Source organism: Nymphaea colorata, chromosome 12, assembly GCF_008831285.2.
Source record: "Nymphaea colorata isolate Beijing-Zhang1983 chromosome 12, ASM883128v2, whole genome shotgun sequence".
Classification (NCBI taxonomy): domain Eukaryota; kingdom Viridiplantae; phylum Streptophyta; class Magnoliopsida; order Nymphaeales; family Nymphaeaceae; genus Nymphaea; species Nymphaea colorata.
Window position 1 is genome coordinate 3,408,846 of NC_045149.1, and position 20,385 is coordinate 3,429,230.

Sequence of the window (20,385 nt, forward strand, 5' to 3'; positions counted from 1 at the left end):
AATCTCGTCAACTGCAATGATAGCCATAAATATCGTTTTTAGGATTTTATATGGTGATTTTTTTGGTTTAAAATGATATTTTTTTTGGAAAAAATAATAAATTTTTAAAATAATTAATCTTAGAAGAAAAAGGTGGTCAAAATCTTAAAAATAAAATACGAAAAATGTAAAAATAAAAATAAGAAAAAACATGAAAAAAAATATAAAAACAAAGAAAAACCATGTTTTTTTCAATGTTTTTGCCTTTCTTTCTTGGCTGACCAGTTTTCAATCATTTTTCTTTTGAAAAAAATCGGGTTTTCTGGTTGCAATTGCTGAAAATACATTTGCTTGTTGCCTCCATATATGCCAGACATGCAACGATCGTGTCTCCAGCATCTTCTTGCCACTATGAGGGTGGCTGACGAAGAGGTGACCTTCCCCATTATCGACGCTGCTGCCATCCCTTTGCTGAAATGGAGATACCTCCGAAGCAATTTTCGACGGTCCACAAGTTCGTTGCAAGAGAGCTCCAATGATTGAAAAATGGGATCGGAGATACAGTCTGTTACTCTGATAGCCGGCGACGGATTGTAGTGGCATCAGGAAATCCCTATCTGCCATGCAATTTGGAGGCATTGTAGGATGATCGTGGCCATCGACGCCAGAGCTCTGTGTCAACCACCGGTCGGTGGCAAAACAATCAAACAATTCGTGCAAATTTGTTTTCGCACGACCAATAAGGTAAGTACCATAGACTGGTATACAGGGCATCCTTACGTCTTAACCAAAATCTCTCTCTCTTCTCTCTCTCTCTCTCTCTCTCTCTCTCTCTCCCCCTTGTCATATAGAGGCAACCCTAGCTATGTGTTGTGCCTATTTGCAAGGCCTTTTCATTGTTGTTACAAGGATTGATCGAAGGTTTGAGCTTTTAGGCATGTATAACAATCAGGATCATTTCCCTTTATGATGTGTAGGTGTCATGAAAGAGATCCTTTTCAATGTGTTTCTGTTTGAATTTGAAGTTGGCCTCATAATGCTGTTCCTCGTTGGGATTCTGTAGATCTTTCACAAGTATTGGAATTTGCTTTGTGACAATGATTTTGATGTTTCTCATCTAAGGGCCTGTTTGGTTGGAGGGAAAGGGAAGGAAAGGGACGGATTGAGCAATCCCTCCTTTGTTTGGTTGACTAACTAAAGAGGAGGGAAAGGGAGGGAAAAGGGCAAAGTGTGTTTGGTTGAGAGGGGAGGGAAAGGGAAGGGAGGGAAAGGAAAGGATTGTGTAGTATAAATGCAATCCCTCTCAAATCGGACGGATTGGGAAGGAAAGGAAAGGAAGAGAGGAACAAAGTGTTGACTGCCCACAATACCCCTTCCTTCACGTTCTTAATTTTTTAAACATTTTGACTGTTAAGGATATTATTGTAAAGTATTAACCTTTCCTTTCCTTTCCTTTCTTTTGTATCCAAACAAGCTTTTTAATCACTTCTTTCCTTTCCTTTCCATTCCATTCATTTCCCTTCCCTTTCTCTTCCCTTTCCTTTCCTTTCCCTCCCTTTCCATCCCTTCCTTTCCCTCCCTTTCCCTCCTACCAAACAGGCCCTAAACTTCTAATGCATTACAACATGCATGGTGTTAAGCAGCATCCTCGAGAGAGTCATTTGTTTTTTCTAGTTTCTAGTGATTCTGTATCAATCTCCAATTTTCTCTTGTTAATAGAATGAGTAAAGAGGATCTTTAATCTTCTCAAGAACAAACTCGGCCTCCAGCAGCGGCTCGGTTTGAGGGGGAATGTTAATGGAATGAGTAAAGAGGATAAAGACGATGAATCAGATAGAGAGAAAAATGGCAACCAGAAATTGGAAAAACGCATGAGGCTGGTAACAGAAGATTGTATGAGAAAGGAAGAAAAATCAGAAGATATGCAAAGGCGACAATCATGGGATCAGATGGAGATTTCATCTAATCTAGGCAAGAACAATCTTGCCTATGATAATACGTAATTGTTTTGCCTATAAAAGGGACTCGACTCCAGCATTGTAAATCATCTTCTTACAACTGCTGGATCGAGATAGGTACTCTCGCCACTAGCCCCTCATCTGGGTCGCCTTCTCCTCCTTCGTCTGAGCGCCATTCGGTGGAGGAAACTGTGTGAGTCTTCCACTAGGATCACCCTCACGATGTTTCTGCTATTTACGGCGAAACGTTCCACTTCTTGTTGCTAAAACAGAGGGGAAACAGAGGCAGAACAGAGGAAGTTCTGCATGTCTGTTCACGACAGCGTTTATTGCTGGCGTTGTTTAAAATCGACCACTCTAACTATCGAGCCAGAGTCCAAATGTTTCCTGAACGAGTGCAGATTCTTCCAGTGCATCTGCAGATTTTTTGGCACTTTATAGCAGCAGCGCTTGAATTTTAAAGCGCCCCTGGTTATGAAATAGGGCAAAGAGAGCCGCTTGTGTTTTTCGCCTCTCTATTTTCAAAACCGGCGTTATCTTTATAGACGGCTGGAATCGTTCTTCAATGGCGTCCTCTTCAACACCTGTTTTCCCTTATTCTTATATTGTCAATGTTGCAAATTTTGTTTCTCTCAAGTTGCGAGCTGAAAATTTTCTCTTATGGAAGACACAAATTTTGGCACTGGTTGAGAGCCAAGATCTTCAAGGGTTTTGTTTTTTACTGGCGAAGTTACTGCTCCACCAGAACTTATTGATAATTCTTCTTCTCAGAAAATGCCCAATCCTCAATTTATTGTTTGGAGGAAGATTGATCGCCTTATCAAGGGATGGATAACCTGCACGTTGTCCGAAAGCACTCTTGGCCTAGTTGTTGGCCTTGAGACATCCTAGGATATCTGGAGGGTTCTTATGAATACTTTCTCTCGTAAGTCGCATGAAAGAGAATTCCACCTCACGCATTTGCTAACTTCGCTTAAGAAGAATGATGATTCTGTGGAAGCCTATATAGGAAAATTCAAACGAATATGCAACGATCTTTCAGCTATTGGAAAATCTTTTGACGAAGGGGCACAAGTTTACTAGCTGCTTCAAGGACTTGGAGAAGAATACAAAGCATTTTTTGCATCAATGCTTCGACCACCTACTCTGCCTTATGAAGAGGTTGTTTCTCTTCTTCAAAGTTTTGATTCCCGGATAAAGAGTCTCACTCCTCCTATCATGGCCATGACACATCAACAATCTGGACGTGGTCGCGGGCGTGGACGCGGCTATAGAGGACGTGGCCACTACCAAGGATGAGGACATTACCAAAATTGGCCACATGAAAATTCCAATCCTACTTCTAATGGTGATGACAAGAAAAACAAAAACCCCGTTGTTTGTCAAATCTGTGGTAAGAAATATCATTCTGCAATCAGTGTTTTGAACTATTTAATCATGCATACCAAATATCATTCTGCAATCAGTGTTTTGAACTATTTAATCATGCATACCAAGCCGGGGGTGCCCAACAAGAACTCCCCGCCATTACTATTGATGATAGAAATGACTGAGAATGATTAGCCAATACTGGAGCATCAGCTCACATGACTGGGAATCCTGGTAAGATTTCTGAAATCTCTGCTTATAATGGAAGTGATCATGTTGTTGTTGGGGATGTCATGCCTCTTTCTATAACTCATATCGGTAACACTAATGTTTTTACAGGCGAATCATCCATTCCTCTTTCTCATGTTCTATATGTTCCAAAACTAAAGAAAGACTTACTTTCTGTCAGTCAGTTAACTATTGCGTTACCATATGTTTTAGGATTTCCCTCCTCATGTTGCCTTATAAAGGACAGGAGAACGGGGAAAATAGTAGCACAGGGCAGCAAGTGTGACGGCAAGGTCAGGCATACAACATATTTTTCTTCTAGATTTTGGTGTGTTTCAGAAGAACAATGGCATTTCAAATTAAGACATCTTCATAATGGCATTGTGAGACTTTTGCAACAGAAAAATTTGATTAATGTTTGCTCTTCAGTTCCTAGAACTTCTATTTGTCATAGCTGTCAACTTGGCAAATCATGTAGGTTGCCATTTCTTGAACGAGAAAATAAATTTGTTGAATCTTTTGAAAAAATCCACTCGGATCTATGGGGACTAGCGCCTGTTTCTTCTCATTTTGGTTATCGTTACTATGTGATTTTTATTGATGAGCATTCTAGATTCACTTTGCTATACCCCTTGAAGTTTAAATCTGATTTTTTTGTCTGTTTTCAACATTTTCGAGAATTTGTTGAGACACAATTTAATAAAAAGATAAAAGTTTTTCAATCAGATGAAGGAGGAGAATATACTAGTACAAAATTCAGAGATTATCTAAAGTCTCTTGGAACAAAACAACAGTTCTCTTGCCCATATACTAAACAACAAAATGGTATAGCAGAAAGAAAACATCGTAATATCACGGAACTAGGTCTACCTATGATGTTGCATGCCAATGTTCCCAAGCGTTTCTGGTTTGAAGCCTTTTAGCAGTGCTGTCTTTCTCATCAATAGGCTACCATTGTCTTCTCTTAAAATGGATTCTCTTTACTTGAAGCTTTTTGGGCAACATCCTAAGTATGATTTTCTTCATGTTTTTGGATGTCGATGTTTCCCTTGAGAGATTATGCAAAAGATAAATTGGAGCCTCGATCATTGCCATGTGTTTTTCTTGGGTATAGTGACAGTCACAAAGGATATCTCCTTATAAAGATCTTGCTAAATTATATGATGGAGATTCTCTAACTTCATATCTGATTTCTTTCAATGAGGAACAAGAGAACATGGAGCAAATGGTTCCCAAAGATGACAATCCTATTCAAACAAATGACGTTCATGAGGAAGAACGAAGTGATATTGGCACTCACTCTCAATCTCAAGAGCTTCTGATTGACAATATGCCGATTAATAAACAGTTGGTTCACAATTTGCTGGATAGTCTCGGTTAGGATGAGTATCAGACAGCCACGACTGACACCATGGAACAAAATCAAGTTTACAGAAATGAAGAAAGCACTATACTAGTCAATGAATAGTCGGTTCACAAACAGATTGAAAACTCGGAAGAAGGTGATCATGGTATTCTTGATACAACTTGGAACAAGGTGAGCATACTTTTACTACTAATCCTCCTTCCGCTATGAGTAGAACAATGGTCACTAGATCGATGGTGGGAACCTTTAAACCAAATCCCAAGTATGCCAACTTACATATTTTGTACCAAGATATTCCTAAAGAACCTTCAAGTGTTAATGAAGCTCTTGGAAACCAGGCTGGAAAAAGGCTATGGATGAAGAAATTAGAGCCTTAGATGAAAATAAAACCTGGAGACTTATACCCTATGATCCCAAGATGAATCTAGTTGGTTCAAAATGGGTGTTTAAAACCAAACTCAAATCAGATAGGACGCTGGAGAAACTTAAAACTAGACTTGTTGCTCGGGGATTCACTCAAAAAGAAGGAATTGATTTTCATGAAACCTTCTCTCCTGTAGTTCGCCCTACTACTATTAGAATGGTCCTTTCCATTGCTACTGTTCGACGGTGGGAAATAAGGCAGCTTGATATAAAGAATGCATTTCTTCACGGTGAAGATGTATACATGAGACAACCTCCTGGGTATGAAGATAAAACAAAACCAGGCCATGTTTGTAAATTGCAGCGAGCTATTTATGGTCTGAAACAGGCGTCACGTGCGTGGTATGCTAGATTAAGCAGTTTTCTTCTTGATTATGGTTTCACCACTAGCATGGCTAATCTGTCTATATTTACTTTGCATCAAAACTCTAATACTATTGTGCTCCTTGTATATGTTGATGACATGATCTTAACTGAAAATTGTTTCATATTTTTGCAAAATTTTGTTAATAACTTTTGCAAGGAATTTCCTATCAAAGATCTTGGCAGATTGAGTTATTTTTTAGGAGTGAAAATGACCTGGACAGAACAAGGGATTCTCTTATGTCAAACTAAGTATGCTAAAGACATTCTTGAAAGAGTAAAGATAGAAGATTGCAAACCAAGTACCATGCCAATGAGCCTGAAAATGCCTCAGTATAAAGGTGATGAAATTAAATTTGACAATCCTACTCTCTACAGGCAGATGGTTGGTTCCTTGCAATACTTGACTCTAATGCGACCAGACATCTCCTTTGTTGTCAATTATGTTAGTTAGTTTATGCATGGGCCATTTCAGGTTCACTATCAAATGGTTAAAATAATTCTAAGGTACATCAAAGGATCAATACACATAGGACTACACATATTGATACAAAGCACTCTTGATTTATATGCTTTTTCAAATTCAGATTGGGCTGGATGTTCTCAAACTAGGAGATTCACTACAGGATTTTGTGTTTTTCTTGGAGCTAATTGTGTATCTTGGAGTGCAAAGAAGCAACATAGTGTAGCAAGATCTAGTACCGAGGCTTAATATAGAGCCATAGCATCGACAACAGCAGAACTTACATGGATGCAATTTTTAATGAAGGACATTGGAATTCAGATTATGAAAGTTCTAATCTTACACTGTGATAATAAGAGCTCTCTTTATATGATGGCAAATACAGTGTTTCATAATTGAAGAAAGCACATTCAGATTGATTTTCATTATGTAAGAGAAAGGGCCACTCAAAAACAACTTGAGACTAAGTACATTTCAACCAACAATCAAGTCACCGATCTTTTTACCAAAAGCTTATCAAAGCACATCTTTAATCTTCTCAAGAACAAACTCGGCCTCCAGCAGCGGCTCGGTTTGAGGGGAAATGTTAATGGAATGAGTAAAGCGGATAAAGACGATGAATCAGATAGAGAGAAAAACGGCAACCAGAAATTGGAAAAACGCATGAGGCTGTTAACGGAAGATTGTATGAGAAAGGAAGAAAATTCAGAAGATATGCAAAGGCAACAATCATGGGATCAGATGGAGATTTCATCTAATCTAGGCAAGAACAATCCTGCCTATGATAATACGTAATTGTTTTGCCTATAAAAGGGCCTCTACTCCAGCATTGTAAATCATCTTCTTATCAATAAAAATCATCTGAGTGTCTTCCGACTGTGGACGTAGGCTCAACCAGAGCTGAACCACGTTAATTCCTGTTCTCTTCTTTCGTTTTCTTTACCTCTAATTTATGTTCTTAAATACTTTCCTCTTTATTTACTGCATGTGATTTCTGTTGGTTTTTGTCTAAATGGTTTCTAAGTCGGATACCTATTACATAGTTATTTCGCATTTTGTTGGATGGCCAAGTTTGCCGTAGTTACTAGTTAGAAAACATAACTGTCTCATGTCGGACCAAACTTGTCCTGCATTTTGGGATTAGGATCTTGGACCATCCAGTCTAATGGAGTGATCTCTTTGGTCCTTGTCAGTAGCTGAAACAGGAACAAGTTCAGAACTGATCATGCCATATATTCTTGGGGGTGGTTTAGACTCCAAATTGTTAAATATTTGATCTTAATGCCAATAATAACCAATTTCACTAAGCATTAATGTATTTTTATTAGAGGACAAATATTAGAATTACTTAGTCTGAGATATGTAATCCAATGTTGTTAGAATCAACAAATCCAAATAGAACTGTTGGAAACATATTCTCTTCAGGGGTGACATGGGTCAGCTTTAACTATTTTTAGATATATTACTTTTCGTTTTCAACTAATTTCTAATATATTCATTTCTTTTTAAAAATAATTTAACATTTTTTATTTAGCTGGATCGATGAATCAGCCTACTGAATTAGCAGGTCTATCAGTTTGGTTCAAGAACTAATTTTTATAGTAGTGGTGTGACCTACCTCCATGCACTTGGATATGATTCACATATGTTACCAAAAAAAGTGGAGTTTAATGAAACTTTTTTTTTTAATGTGACTCTAGAAGACAATTCCCAGTTCATGAGACTTTTTCATTCACTGGATAGGTTTTTTCTTGAAAAGAAATGGTTGGTTTCTTGAGCACCCTTTTGCAATATGGCCTGTTGATTGGTGAAGGATTAATTATAAATGCCTTCACTCTCATAACTTGTTTGCTTGTATATGATTGACCCTCACAAAGTCAATCATGGTACTTATATTTGCATGGTTAATTAAATCTCAACTGACAAGAAACAAGGCCTTGTCAGTGGTGGAGCCACATGGGGCTGGTGCCCCATGAAATATGTTATTTTTACATTAGGGGCTTGAAATATTTGATTGTTTATATATATAAGTGTCCCTAAAAAATTGAAATTTTTAATAAGTTCCAACCAGTCAAAATTTCTGGCTCCATCAGTGGGCATTGTCACAATCTAGATATCAAAAAATAGAAAAAGAAAAAAACAAAGACACAAGCAAATAGTGATTTTCTGTGGCTCGGAAGAATAAATATTCTTATGTCAATGGCCACACTAGAGCATCACTATTTCAAAAAAGAGCATTTACAGGAGATGCTTTTGTGCTTTACAGAGTATAGGTACAATACCACCCTAGAACAACATATTCGTTTGGCATGTTATTGCCTTCATTAATATAGATCATTAGTTACATCAGTTGGACATTTCAATTTGTCAGACAGATAACTCATACTCACAGTCAGACCATGAATATATGCTCTGCACTTTCTGTGGTGCCACAGCTAGCTCTTGCCTTAAAACTCAATAGGTTTCAGGTCTTTGTATCTCCATATTTTTCTACTTCATGACCTCAGAAACTATGCCACACGGACTCTTCAAAAAGGTTCAGCACCAGCGTCGATGCGACGCCAGTGCAGTACGTGGGCTGCGGGTGTGGGTGTGGCTCCGACTCGCACCCCAACCACACCTATGTTTTTCTTTTAAAAAAAAATCTTTTTTCTCTTCTCTCTCTCTCCGTTGCTATCTTTATTACAGTGATAAAAGTAAAAAAAAAAAAGAGACAAATCAAGCTTAGAAACAACTATGTAAATTTATTATATATATTCAGTGTGTGTGTGTGTGTGTGTGCATATATATATATATATATATATATATATATATATATATATATATATATATATATATATATATATATATATACATATATTTATATATATAATAAATTTACATACATACATAACCCTGCCACTTGCACCCAATTTTTCTTGGGATGTGCCACACCGGCACCAACATCCTCCGCACCGGCACCCGCATCCGTGTCAAGGACCTGATGGGAAAATGCCGAACCAGTAATTCCTATGTGTTGGACTAGTTGTAAAATGATGCCTTGATTTCACATAATTAAACATTTAGTGAACCAAAATACGATCATAAATTCAATCTTATGTACCTGATATGTGATGGAGCTGGAAGTTTTGAACTAAGGGACACTTGTTCATTAAATTTTAGATCAAAGAATGGATCTTGGTCTAGCTACAAGTATGATATTACAAGAAAAATGAATGGATTTCTTTTGTGGAGTCCATCAGCATTGAAGCATCTTGAGGAAAAATTCATATCATGATACTTAAAGCCAGCATCTCAGGCTTTGAAAGACATTTTTCATATGCACTTCGGTCAATTATTGGGTGTTTTAATTTGCTTTAATCTTGAGAAAGAATTGGTTCTTTTAATTTATTTTCCTTCTATTTTTTCACTTATTGCATAATGGGTTGTTGAATAACCATAGTGAACTACATGAAATTTGAATGGGAATATGAAGTCTATTGAAACTAGTAACTGCATGCTTCCAGCGCCACAACTTGAGAGTGCTTTAAGCAGGCATACTTCCCTCAAGGTTCCCTTACTGCCTTATGCCAATCATCCAAGTACCAAAACGCCATTTCCAAGGTACATTTATAATAATTAGCAACTATCTTATTGCTTCTCCCATATCCTGCTTGCTACTCTTATTTTTTCCTTTTCATGGATTGTTCACATTTTCTCTTTTTTTATATATCATCTTTTTTAATTGATGTCTGTTTTGATGATGGTGAATTAGAGTGATTGTTAGATGGGCAGTACCAGGTTGGAATTTATGTGGTCAGGCCAATAGCATATGGTGAAGAGATCATTTTTTGTATTATAATTCTATTATTGAGGTAGCTTCAATGGCATTGATTAGTATTTGTGTCAAATCCATTCTTTTTTTTTAATGAAAATATGAAGCATTGTTGTGCCTATGTTGCAATCGGGTCTATAGAGATAGCTTTTGAACTGAGAAGGAGCTTTTCAGAATGTACAAATGGTTCTCTTAATAGCTTGTACAAATGTTGTTTAAACTTCAATACGCATGCTTCAAAAGTGTTTCTTCTGAAAGACCATTTCTTTTACACCTTTCATTTCTGGTATTTGAGTTATTGAATGTTGTTACTGCAGTCACACTTCCGCTTTGCTAATTTTTTGTGCCCATCCAGACCTTTACTTTGGTTTATTTTTCCATATGTTTCTTCTACACAAAAGGTAATGAAGGAATGCCATGGACTTTCTGATCGACATAGGTTGATTCTAGAGGCATATGAACTCAATTCTGCTACAAATGAGGATTATGATGACCAGGGAAAAGCAAGCTTAGACACTTGCTTGCTTCTTTGTATTTCCTGGTTGGTTAATTATATATTCTGCTCACCTTGCATGACTTTCCACCTCATGTATGTTTTATATTAATCAACTTAGCTTCTTTTCTTGCCATTCATCTTGTTTGGTGTTGGTAGGTAAGGTATATAATTTTTTAAAGAGACATACTTCCCTAGCGGATTCTTAAACATAATTAGAAGTAAAAAAAAATCTCTAATATTTGCTTGTAGGTTGAGAAGAATTATGCTGATGTTCAGGTGCATGGTAGTCAACTGCAATTTTTGTTCTATTTTTATAGCTTGACTATCTTCCTTATCATGGTTCATGGTGCATGGTTCAAAATTATCATTAACGTAACCCTAATCTCGAAGTTAAAAGATATTAGGGCTGGCAATAACCATAATTATAATTTTAGTCCAACTAAAATAAGACAACGGTAAAAGACACATTTCAACTTCCTAATATTGCAAAATAACTCAAATCGGCAGTCAAATATATTTAACACTCCTCCTCAAGTTGAAGCATAGATATCAACCATGTGCAGTTTGTTACATCTTCTCAAGAAATCGCTTATGGGAAGAGCCCTGGTAAAAATATCAGCTGCCTAATCTTCAGAAGAAACATGAATAGTAAAAATAACTCCTTGTACCAAGTCCTGAATATAATGACAATCTACTTCAATGTGTTTCGTCCTCTCATGAAAAAACATGGTTGTTTGCAATATACGTTGCTGCCTTGTTATCACTATACATCTTCATAGGGAGATTCATTGAAATGAATCTAGAGACACTGATCTGACCCATGACATTTCAGCTATAGTTTGGGTGATAGCCCTATATAGACTCAGCACTAGATCAGGCAACCACATTCTGTTTCTTGCTCCTCCAAGAAATAAGATTACCTTTAATAAAGACACAAAAACCTGTAGTAGACTTTTTGTCATCTGCAGACCCTGTATAATCAGCATTACTATAGGCTTCTATGACAATATAGTCTCCCTTTTTTAACCATAACCTCTTTTCCAGGGCTGTTTTTAACTATCTTACCACCATTAATGCAGCCTCCTAATGAACCTTTTAGGGTTTTTCCATAAACTGACTTATCTTATTCATAGCAAAGCTAATGTCAGGTCAAGTGACAGACAAGTATAGGAGTTTCCATATTAGGGTTTTGTATGATCTAGAGTAAAAAATCTTTGATTCATCTTCATGAATGTGAAACTATGGCAGATTTAGCCCCTAATAAACATGTTTCTTGCAAAAGATCAAGAGTATTTTTTTTTTTTGAAACAGTACAACCCCTTTATTACTATGAGTCACTTCAATACCAATAAAATAATGGAGTTGATCAAGATCTTTTTTGACGAAGTACTTCTATAGAAATTCCTTTGTGTGAGCTATCTCTTGGTTCCATTCCCAAGTGAGAACAATATCATCAACATACATAATCAATATCACTATTCTAGATGTGTATTGCTTGATGAACAATGAGTGATCAAGTTGGGATCTTTGAAATCAACACTTGGATACCACTTATGTTAGCTCATGGAACCATGCACGGGAATTCTGTTTAAGTCCATAAATGGTTTTTTTTAGTTTGTATACCTTGGAACACTCTCTCTGTCGCTTAAAGCCAGGTGGTTGTTGCATATAAATAGTTTAAGAGAAATGTCCATATAAAAATGCATTTTTCACATCAAGTTTAAATGAAGGTCAATCCTGTAGGACAACAAAAGCTATAATTAAGTGAATAGTGTCTAACCGTGCCACAAGCGAAAAAATCTCAATGAAGTCAATCCCATAAGTTTGTGTATAGCCTTTAGCGACAAAACATGCTTTGAATCGTTATACTGAACCATCTGAATGATATTTGATGGTGAATACTCATTTGGAGTCAACAACATCGCAATTCATCAATGAATCACCTAAGTCCCAAGTCTCCCTAAAAAGAAGAGCATCCATTTCCACCTGCATGGCTTGCTTCCACCATGAATCTAATAAGGTTTGGTGGTGAGAAGACATGATAATGTGGCTAGACATAGCTCGATCAAGCTGCACTAAACTTATACTCAAATAGTCAATAGAAACAAAGTTAGAAATCGGATGCATTGTGCACTGTCACTAGTCCTTGTGAATAGCAATAGGGAGATCATTTGTAGAGTAGTCATCATTTATGTCTGAGTCAATCTTATCAGTAGAACTTACCTCTTGTGAAGATTCTGGTAGGCGGTTTGGAGAGGGACCTTGATGGTGAGTGTAAACTAATGGAGGATCAAGGAAACGTTCACATGACATAGATGGAGAGTTGAGAATAAACTCAAGTGACACTAGAAGAATAGGAAAAGGAATAAAAACTAGAATATCAGATATAGTGGGACTCAAAGAGGAAAAGTAAGGACAAGACTCAAAGAATGTAACATCCACACTGATAATCTCTTTCTTGGTTTGGGAATCAAAGCATTGATATTCCTTTTGATTGGCAAAATATACAATGAATACACATTTGATGGCTTGGGCAGTATGTTACTTTTGTTTGGGCGTAAGATGTGTGTAAAACAAGTGCATCCAAATACTTTGGAATGTATATGAAATAACAGATGATCTAGATATAATATTTGAATGGGAATATGTCCTTGGATGGCAAATGAGGGAAATCTGTTAGTGTCACACCCCAACCCTTTTACCCCCAAATAATTTTTTTGTTAAAACATAAAACATCGAGGTGCCATGACACAACGATTCAAAAAGAGCTATGCACATCAAAAGACGATGAGACAAACATTTCATTATATAGTAAATTCAGTTCATACAAAATCACTTCATATTTCTCAATAACACATATGACAAAATTACCCCAAAACCACAACATTGATGTCTAACGAAAACAAGACATCATGGAGACCAAAACATGATGTCCCGGCACTACAATAGACCCAAAATCTCTTCAATAGGATGTGAGTTGAGTCATATAATCAACCTACTGCCCCAGGTCCACCAAAACCTAAAAAAGTAAACAACAGAAGTCTTAGCCTTCGCAGTATGGCAACAAACTAAAGAAATTTCTAACCCTCTAAGGTAAAGGCTCAAATTTAGGATGTAACATGTATGAAAGACATAAACACTATCATATAGTAGCATGAAGTCACATAACTTGTCATGGCAGCTCCTCACATATACCACGACATGTAGAAACCACTCACTGACTATAATTAATAAATTTAATAATCACATTCATTTCGTGCATATTCACTTAATTCACATTTATTTTATTTACATTCATTTCATTTACACTTGTTTTAGTGAATTGACAGCTCATGTGGATGCAAAACACAGGCGCGTGCACACCATAGGCAACCTACAGTAGAGAGACAACCCTCGTCATGATACGGATTTGTTCACACTATAGCGGTAGAGCAATCATCTATGAATGTGTAAATTTCAAGGAGAGTTGCTCAGCCTTCCCTAGGAGACCCAGGTTGAAAAGGTAGGATCCCAAATCTCCAAGCACAACACACAATGATATCTTAGGGCCTTGCACCGCCTTTGTTCCGAGCAGGCGAGACCAGTGGCTAGCGGAGGACATCTCCCAACACATTTCCATAACTTATATGGGATAATATTGAGTGGGATCATGTTTTTCATGTGTCTTCAACTATCTAGATACATAAGCCACTACACGACCATGTCGCATCAATAGACAACCATAACTAATTCTCGATGCATTGGTGTATACCACAGATCTAGAATTACAAGATAGAAGCATCAAGATAGGTGTGGTGGTAAACTTATTCTTAGAGTTTATAAATTTTTTCACACCCCTCATCCTCAACGAACTTCACTCCTTTTCTTAATAGATTAGTCATGGCGTAGCTATTTTCAAAAAGTCTTGTATAAACCTGTGATAGTATCCTGTCAATCCCAAAAAGCTTCTAACCTCAGTTACACTATGTAGTATCCTCCAATTCTGTACCACCGACACCTTAGCTGGATCAACTAAAACTCCATCTTTTGAGATCACATGACCAAGGAAGTTCACATTATCTAGCAAACATTCACATTTTGACTACTTAGCATATAACTTATGCTTGCACAAAATCCCAACACACTCCTTAAATGAACTTTGTGCTCTGCCTCACTATCTGAGTGCATCAATCTATCATCCACAAATACAATAAGGAATTGTTCATGATAGTAGCATGAAGTCACATAACTTATCATGGCAGCCCCTCAATGACATGTAGGGACCACTCACTGACCATAATTAACGCATTTAATAATTACATTCACTTCGTGTTCACTTCATTCACATTCATTTTATTTACAATCATTTCATTTACATTTTCTTTAGTAAATTGGCAACTTCTGTGGGTGCAAAACACAGGCACGTGCACACCACGGGTGACCTACAATCAGGAGACAACCCCTGTGGTGGCCCAAAATGATACAGATCCATTCATGCTGCAGCAGTAGAGCAATCATCCATGGATGTGTGAATTCCAATGAGAGTTGCTCAGTCTTCCCTAGGACACCCAGGTTGGGAAGGCTAGAGCCCAACGCTCCAAGTACATCGCACAACAATATCCTGGGAGCTTGCACCACCTGCGCTCCGAGCAGGTGAGACCAATGGCTAGGGCGGGACATCTCCCAACACATTGCCATAACCCACTGGCCTCTCATCCTTTATTCGTTATTAACTTATCATTATAAAAACACATTCACAAAATGACCGGTTAGCATACGAGGTTGGTTCACTTCATGAGTGCACCCATGCCTCAAGACACCTCCCTATGAGGGCTACACACATAGTCAATGCTCTTAGCTAGCCGTCATAACTCTACGGGTATATTTACTCTTCAAATTCATTCAATTGCATCATGCCCACGATAGTGCACATAGAAAATATTGCAACATTCACATCAATCAAACATATCAATCACATCATACAAAACTTAGCCAAACCACGAAGAGTCGTCTCGATCTGTGATTGACTAATAGTTGTCCTATGCAATTATCATTTTAGATTCTTTCTAATGCATAATCAGGGTTGAGGAGGTACTCGACTCGATACCCCACTTAATCTGTCCTAAGCAGTTATAATTGCTAACATGCATATGTCATTGCTTAGTAGTTTACAAAATTCGACTAATCTCATAATCATTCAATCGCATGCATACATTCATACAACACAACACAATCATAGCATCCAACGATCCTAAAAGGCATGCATTCTAAATTTGGATCCAGGCAGGGATTTGCTTGGAATGCTGCCATACCTATCGCGCATCGCCAAAATTACCTCGAGCTTCGAATCTTGCTGCTTAAGGTCTACTCGATGTGCCCTGTGTACCTGCAAAAATATTCAAGTGATAAGTTTTCTATTGGTTTCACTTGACAATCTATACCAGTGAGAAATAGAATCAATGAGGTGTCGATCATTGCCTCAAAAGGGTGCCAATAGGTAGCATTAGCTCACAAAGCCATCCAATGGGTTGGTTTCCTAACGAACGATGTATGCACACCAACAATAGCATATATCATGAGTTCACTAAAATGGTACTAAAACTTTTCAACATCATCAAAATCTTTACCATGCACTCTGATCGCTTCAATTGTTAGCCTCACCATGCTAAATTGATAATTATATACATAGATCCTTGTCCCTCCAAAATAGTCCTAGACCTTTCCTAATATAGTAAAGTCTCAAACATGCATTCTAAATCATTCAATCTTGAATTTAGTATGCTCAAATAATAATTATACATGCACTAACAAAAAATATTAGACAATTTAGGCTCGATTAGGCCTCGCTCACCCCACTCTTAGAGACCTAACTACTGTAGTACTCCCGACAGCCACACCAACTGCTCGACTAAGCACCAACACCAAAGATTGTTTGTTGCCATTGCCAACAACACAGCCTAATTGTCGGTAAGAGGGGGAAGACGGACCCCCCTAGCTGTAATCCGATCAAACAACACTAAATAGGGTAAGAATGGGTGAAGAAAGATCAAAAGAGGGGTCTGTCATTAGAAGAGGGAATTCAGCTGTGAGGGAGGTGGTTCGGCTGGTTATGACACATGCATGGGTAGGGAGAAACAACAATCTGGCATGGGCAAAAAGAAAACAGGTGAGAGGGAGAGTGTAGGGATTACGGCAGTGATAGTGAGAGTAAGAGACGCTAAAAGTGAGAAGGGGCTGCGAGTGGGAGGAGACGGGCGGTAGGAAGAGTGCGAACAGAGGGACAAGAGTGTAGTGAAGGACAGAGAGAGGGGAATGAGCAGAGAGAACGTGAGAGAAGCAAACGAGGGAGTAAGAGCTAACTCGGATAGAGAGGGAGACAAACACGGAATAGCGAGAGGGAGGAGGAGAAGAAAGAAGAGATAGGGAGAGACCGACAATGCTCACCTGTGCGCCACCATCACTGCACTGTCCTCTACCTTTGGTTTCTTTGCATGGTGTGCAACAGCGAGAGAGATCTGCATTGCACGAGCCAACAAGAGAACGAAGGGGGGAGAGAGCCGGCATCAGGCTCCTTCTCACGCGGGTGGGGTTTGGGTATGGATCTAGACCCAATCCAAAACGTTCTATAGAGACATAAAACGTTACAGTTAGTGAGATAGCATGTGGTAAGAATAGAATCACCTCAAAAATAGGCGGGCATATGAGTACGCAACAAGATGGTGCTGGCCACATTTATGGTCAAATTTCATGATCGACATAAAATTGAAGTAGAACTAAAGATTTGAATTCAAGAGTATGGTCAATGCGAATACTTTTGACAATGAAGCCAAACTGACTTTTTATTTGCTTAGCAAATTTTTGAAAAATACAAATAACTTCAGATATCTTTCGTAACAAAAATACCCAATTGACTCTAGTAAAATTATCAACTAAAACAAGATAATACCATAAACGCAAATGAAAAGAAACCCGACTAGGACCCCAAACATCAACATAAAGGAGATCAAAAGGACTTGGACTAGATGGACTCTGACTCGAAGAAAAACTACTTCGTGTATGCTTACCTAATTGGCATGCATCATATAAGAAAGACTTTGATGCAGAAATATCTGGAAACATGTGACGAAGTTTGGACACAGATTGATGACCTAATTTGAGATGCCAATGCAAAGGAGAGGTCCTCGATGTGAATGAAGATGCAACAACATCTACTAGGACAAAGGAAATAGAGTCCCTCATGTTCATGACCACCATCAATCATCAACATGAACCAAGATAAAAAATGAGTCTACACTATAAGTCACTAGCCAGTTGCTTAACAAATAACAGATTAACAGGAAACCGGTGAGCATATAGCACACGTGCAATGGTGCCTAAGGATGGGAGATAGATATTATTGCTGCCCAAAATGGGGACTATTTGCCATTAGCTAGTCTGACGTGTTGTGGTGTAGTGAACCTGGTTAATGATAAAAACATCTATGGCTAGTTATAACAGTGTCTGGATGCTCCTGAATCAATAATCCATATCATACCTAGGTCATTGGTAGGGATACCAACTAAGAAGGCCGACTCCATTATAGCAGTATTGGCAGATGTAGATGAGGATCTCTAAGTGAGAACAAGATTATATTCATCCTTGCTTAAGTTAAGAGAATATGATGTAGGTATAGGAGAACAAGTAGGAGACTCAACTATATATGTCGTAGCCTGTGAAGAAGTTGCATGAAATGAAGAAGACCCTTTTCCTACAGTGGTTCTCCCTCAACCACGCCCTAGTGGACCAGCGGAATGGAGATGAGGATGCTTGTCTCATCCTCTAAATGACCTAATTTGCCACAATAGGTGCACTAAAATCTGCGATGACATGCACCATGGCCTATACCACGTCCCTAGCTCCAACATAAGAACTATGGCCATGTTCTCCTGATACCACAAGTGCAGAGACCGGTGTGTCATGTGTGGGCTGAGAGAAAGTGACTACAAGATGACTCAACCTATTATATGTATCTACTAAGTCTGGGAGTTCGCTGCCTATGAGAATTTGTGCCTTTGCCATAGAGTATTCTGAAGATAACCTAGAAAGAAATTTATCTACCATAGCGGATTCAAAGTGTGATGCATAGCAATGCTAGCAAGGTGGGAAAGGGTTTTAAACCGTTTATATGTAGTGGTCAATGTGGTAAAATACTAGGACAAGTCATGATCACCTTGATGTACGTTGTATAATTCCCCTTCCACTTGTAATATCTTAATAACATTGGAAGCATGAGAATATATCTTCATCATCAGTAAAAACCACATATCTTTGGCCTTGGTGTAGTATGCAATTGTTGGAGCTATACGAGACTCTACGTTGTTCATACTCCACGACATCACAATGTTATTGTCTTCATCCCACGCAGCATATTTCTCTTTTTTTTGGTAGGTTCATTTTCTTCAAGGGTATATTTCTTCCTATGACCAGCCACAAACATCATGAACACCCTAAACCAGCTTGATCATGGTTCCATAAGAGAAGAAATTTTCAGCCATCTTGTATTCAATAGAACCTTTGGACTTATTACCATCAGCCATAGTAAAATATCAAAAAAAATTGACGCACAATATATGTGTATAAGAGGCAGTAGTCCACTACAACCGAAAAAAATATCTCTTACTGACCACAGAAATCATAAGAATATCACAAGATAGGCAACAAAAAAGAATCTATAATCATGAAACCTAAGTCGATTTTGATCAGTAGAACAAGAGAAGATAATTGATTAAAACAGTTTCAGCCAATGACTACTACAGCTCCAATCTTATTTGGCCCACATACAACTGCTCATACGACTAGCAGTCCATAATGCACATTATAAAGAACATTAATCCAAACAGCATCCATGAACAACAGATAAATTCTGCATAAATTCTACTCCACACGAACCACATGAGAATCTGATCATGCCTTAAACAACATCCACAAACAACAGATCAACTATGCTTCAATACCCTAAACAACATCCATGAACAGCAGATAAATCCTGATCCACACGATCCACTTGAGGATCTGATCGCGCCTTCCACATAGGCGTGATCATGCCCTCCTCCACACAGCATGACCAGACCCTACTCTCTTACCACCTTTCTGTGGATAATGAGGAAGAGAGAAGGGCGATGGTAAGAGGACGAGAGAGGGTGGGACGAAAGGGAAGAAGTCGCAGAAGAAAGGAATCACCGGAGAACCTACTTGGTTGCTGACATTAGGACACCCTCAGACCTAATACCATGTTACGACCAAAGAGAGAGAACATTCAAAATTATCATTAATGTAACCCTAATCTTAGAATTAAAAGAGATTAGGGCTGGTGGTAACCAGAATTATAATTTTAATCCAACTAAAATAAGATAACAATAGAAGACACACATTTCAACTTCCTAATATTGTAGAATAACTCAAACAGACAGTCAAATATATTTAACAATGGCTTTGGTTGTGGCAAGTAGAGGGTGCACAACCATAGGCTTTAGAATTTGGTCGTTACTCTTGACAAGGTGTGGAGCCATTCCTTACCATGGCTTTTTGGCACACAAATGATTGAACTCAACCGCTTTATGTAGATAAATTAGCTTCCAAAAGCATTTTGTCTGGAAGCAAGCGATAAGTAGCACTTCAGCCTTGGCAACTGTATAGTAGTACCCATAGTTTGGGCCAGGCATATTCATCCTGGAGTTGTCCTCATTTTTATCTTTACGTTCCTCAGAAAACCCTCTACGACTTCCTTGTGTTTAGTGGGGGGCTCCATTAGTTCCAGAATGGATGCATTGGATATAACGGTCAACCTAAGCATGTTGGGAAAAACAAGAAATAACCTAAGGCATGCGACTATGAAACCAAGAAAGAAAGAAGAACACTTAGACTTGGACGACCCTAACTAAGTTCATCACTAACTTGACTTGAACTAAG

At 38.1% G+C, this 20,385-nt stretch overlaps 1 long non-coding RNA gene across 1 annotated transcript in view; it reads left to right on the forward strand.

Annotated features, from left to right (window-relative positions):
• Positions 1–384: 384 nt before the first annotated feature.
• The window catches only part of LOC116265447 (uncharacterized), a 29,735-nt gene continuing 9,734 nt past the window's right edge, over positions 385–20,385 (forward strand). The window contains exons 1-2 of the long non-coding RNA XR_004175033.2: positions 385–723; positions 9,655–9,751. This is a non-coding gene — a long non-coding RNA (uncharacterized LOC116265447). The remainder of the gene's footprint in view (positions 724–9,654; positions 9,752–20,385) is intronic.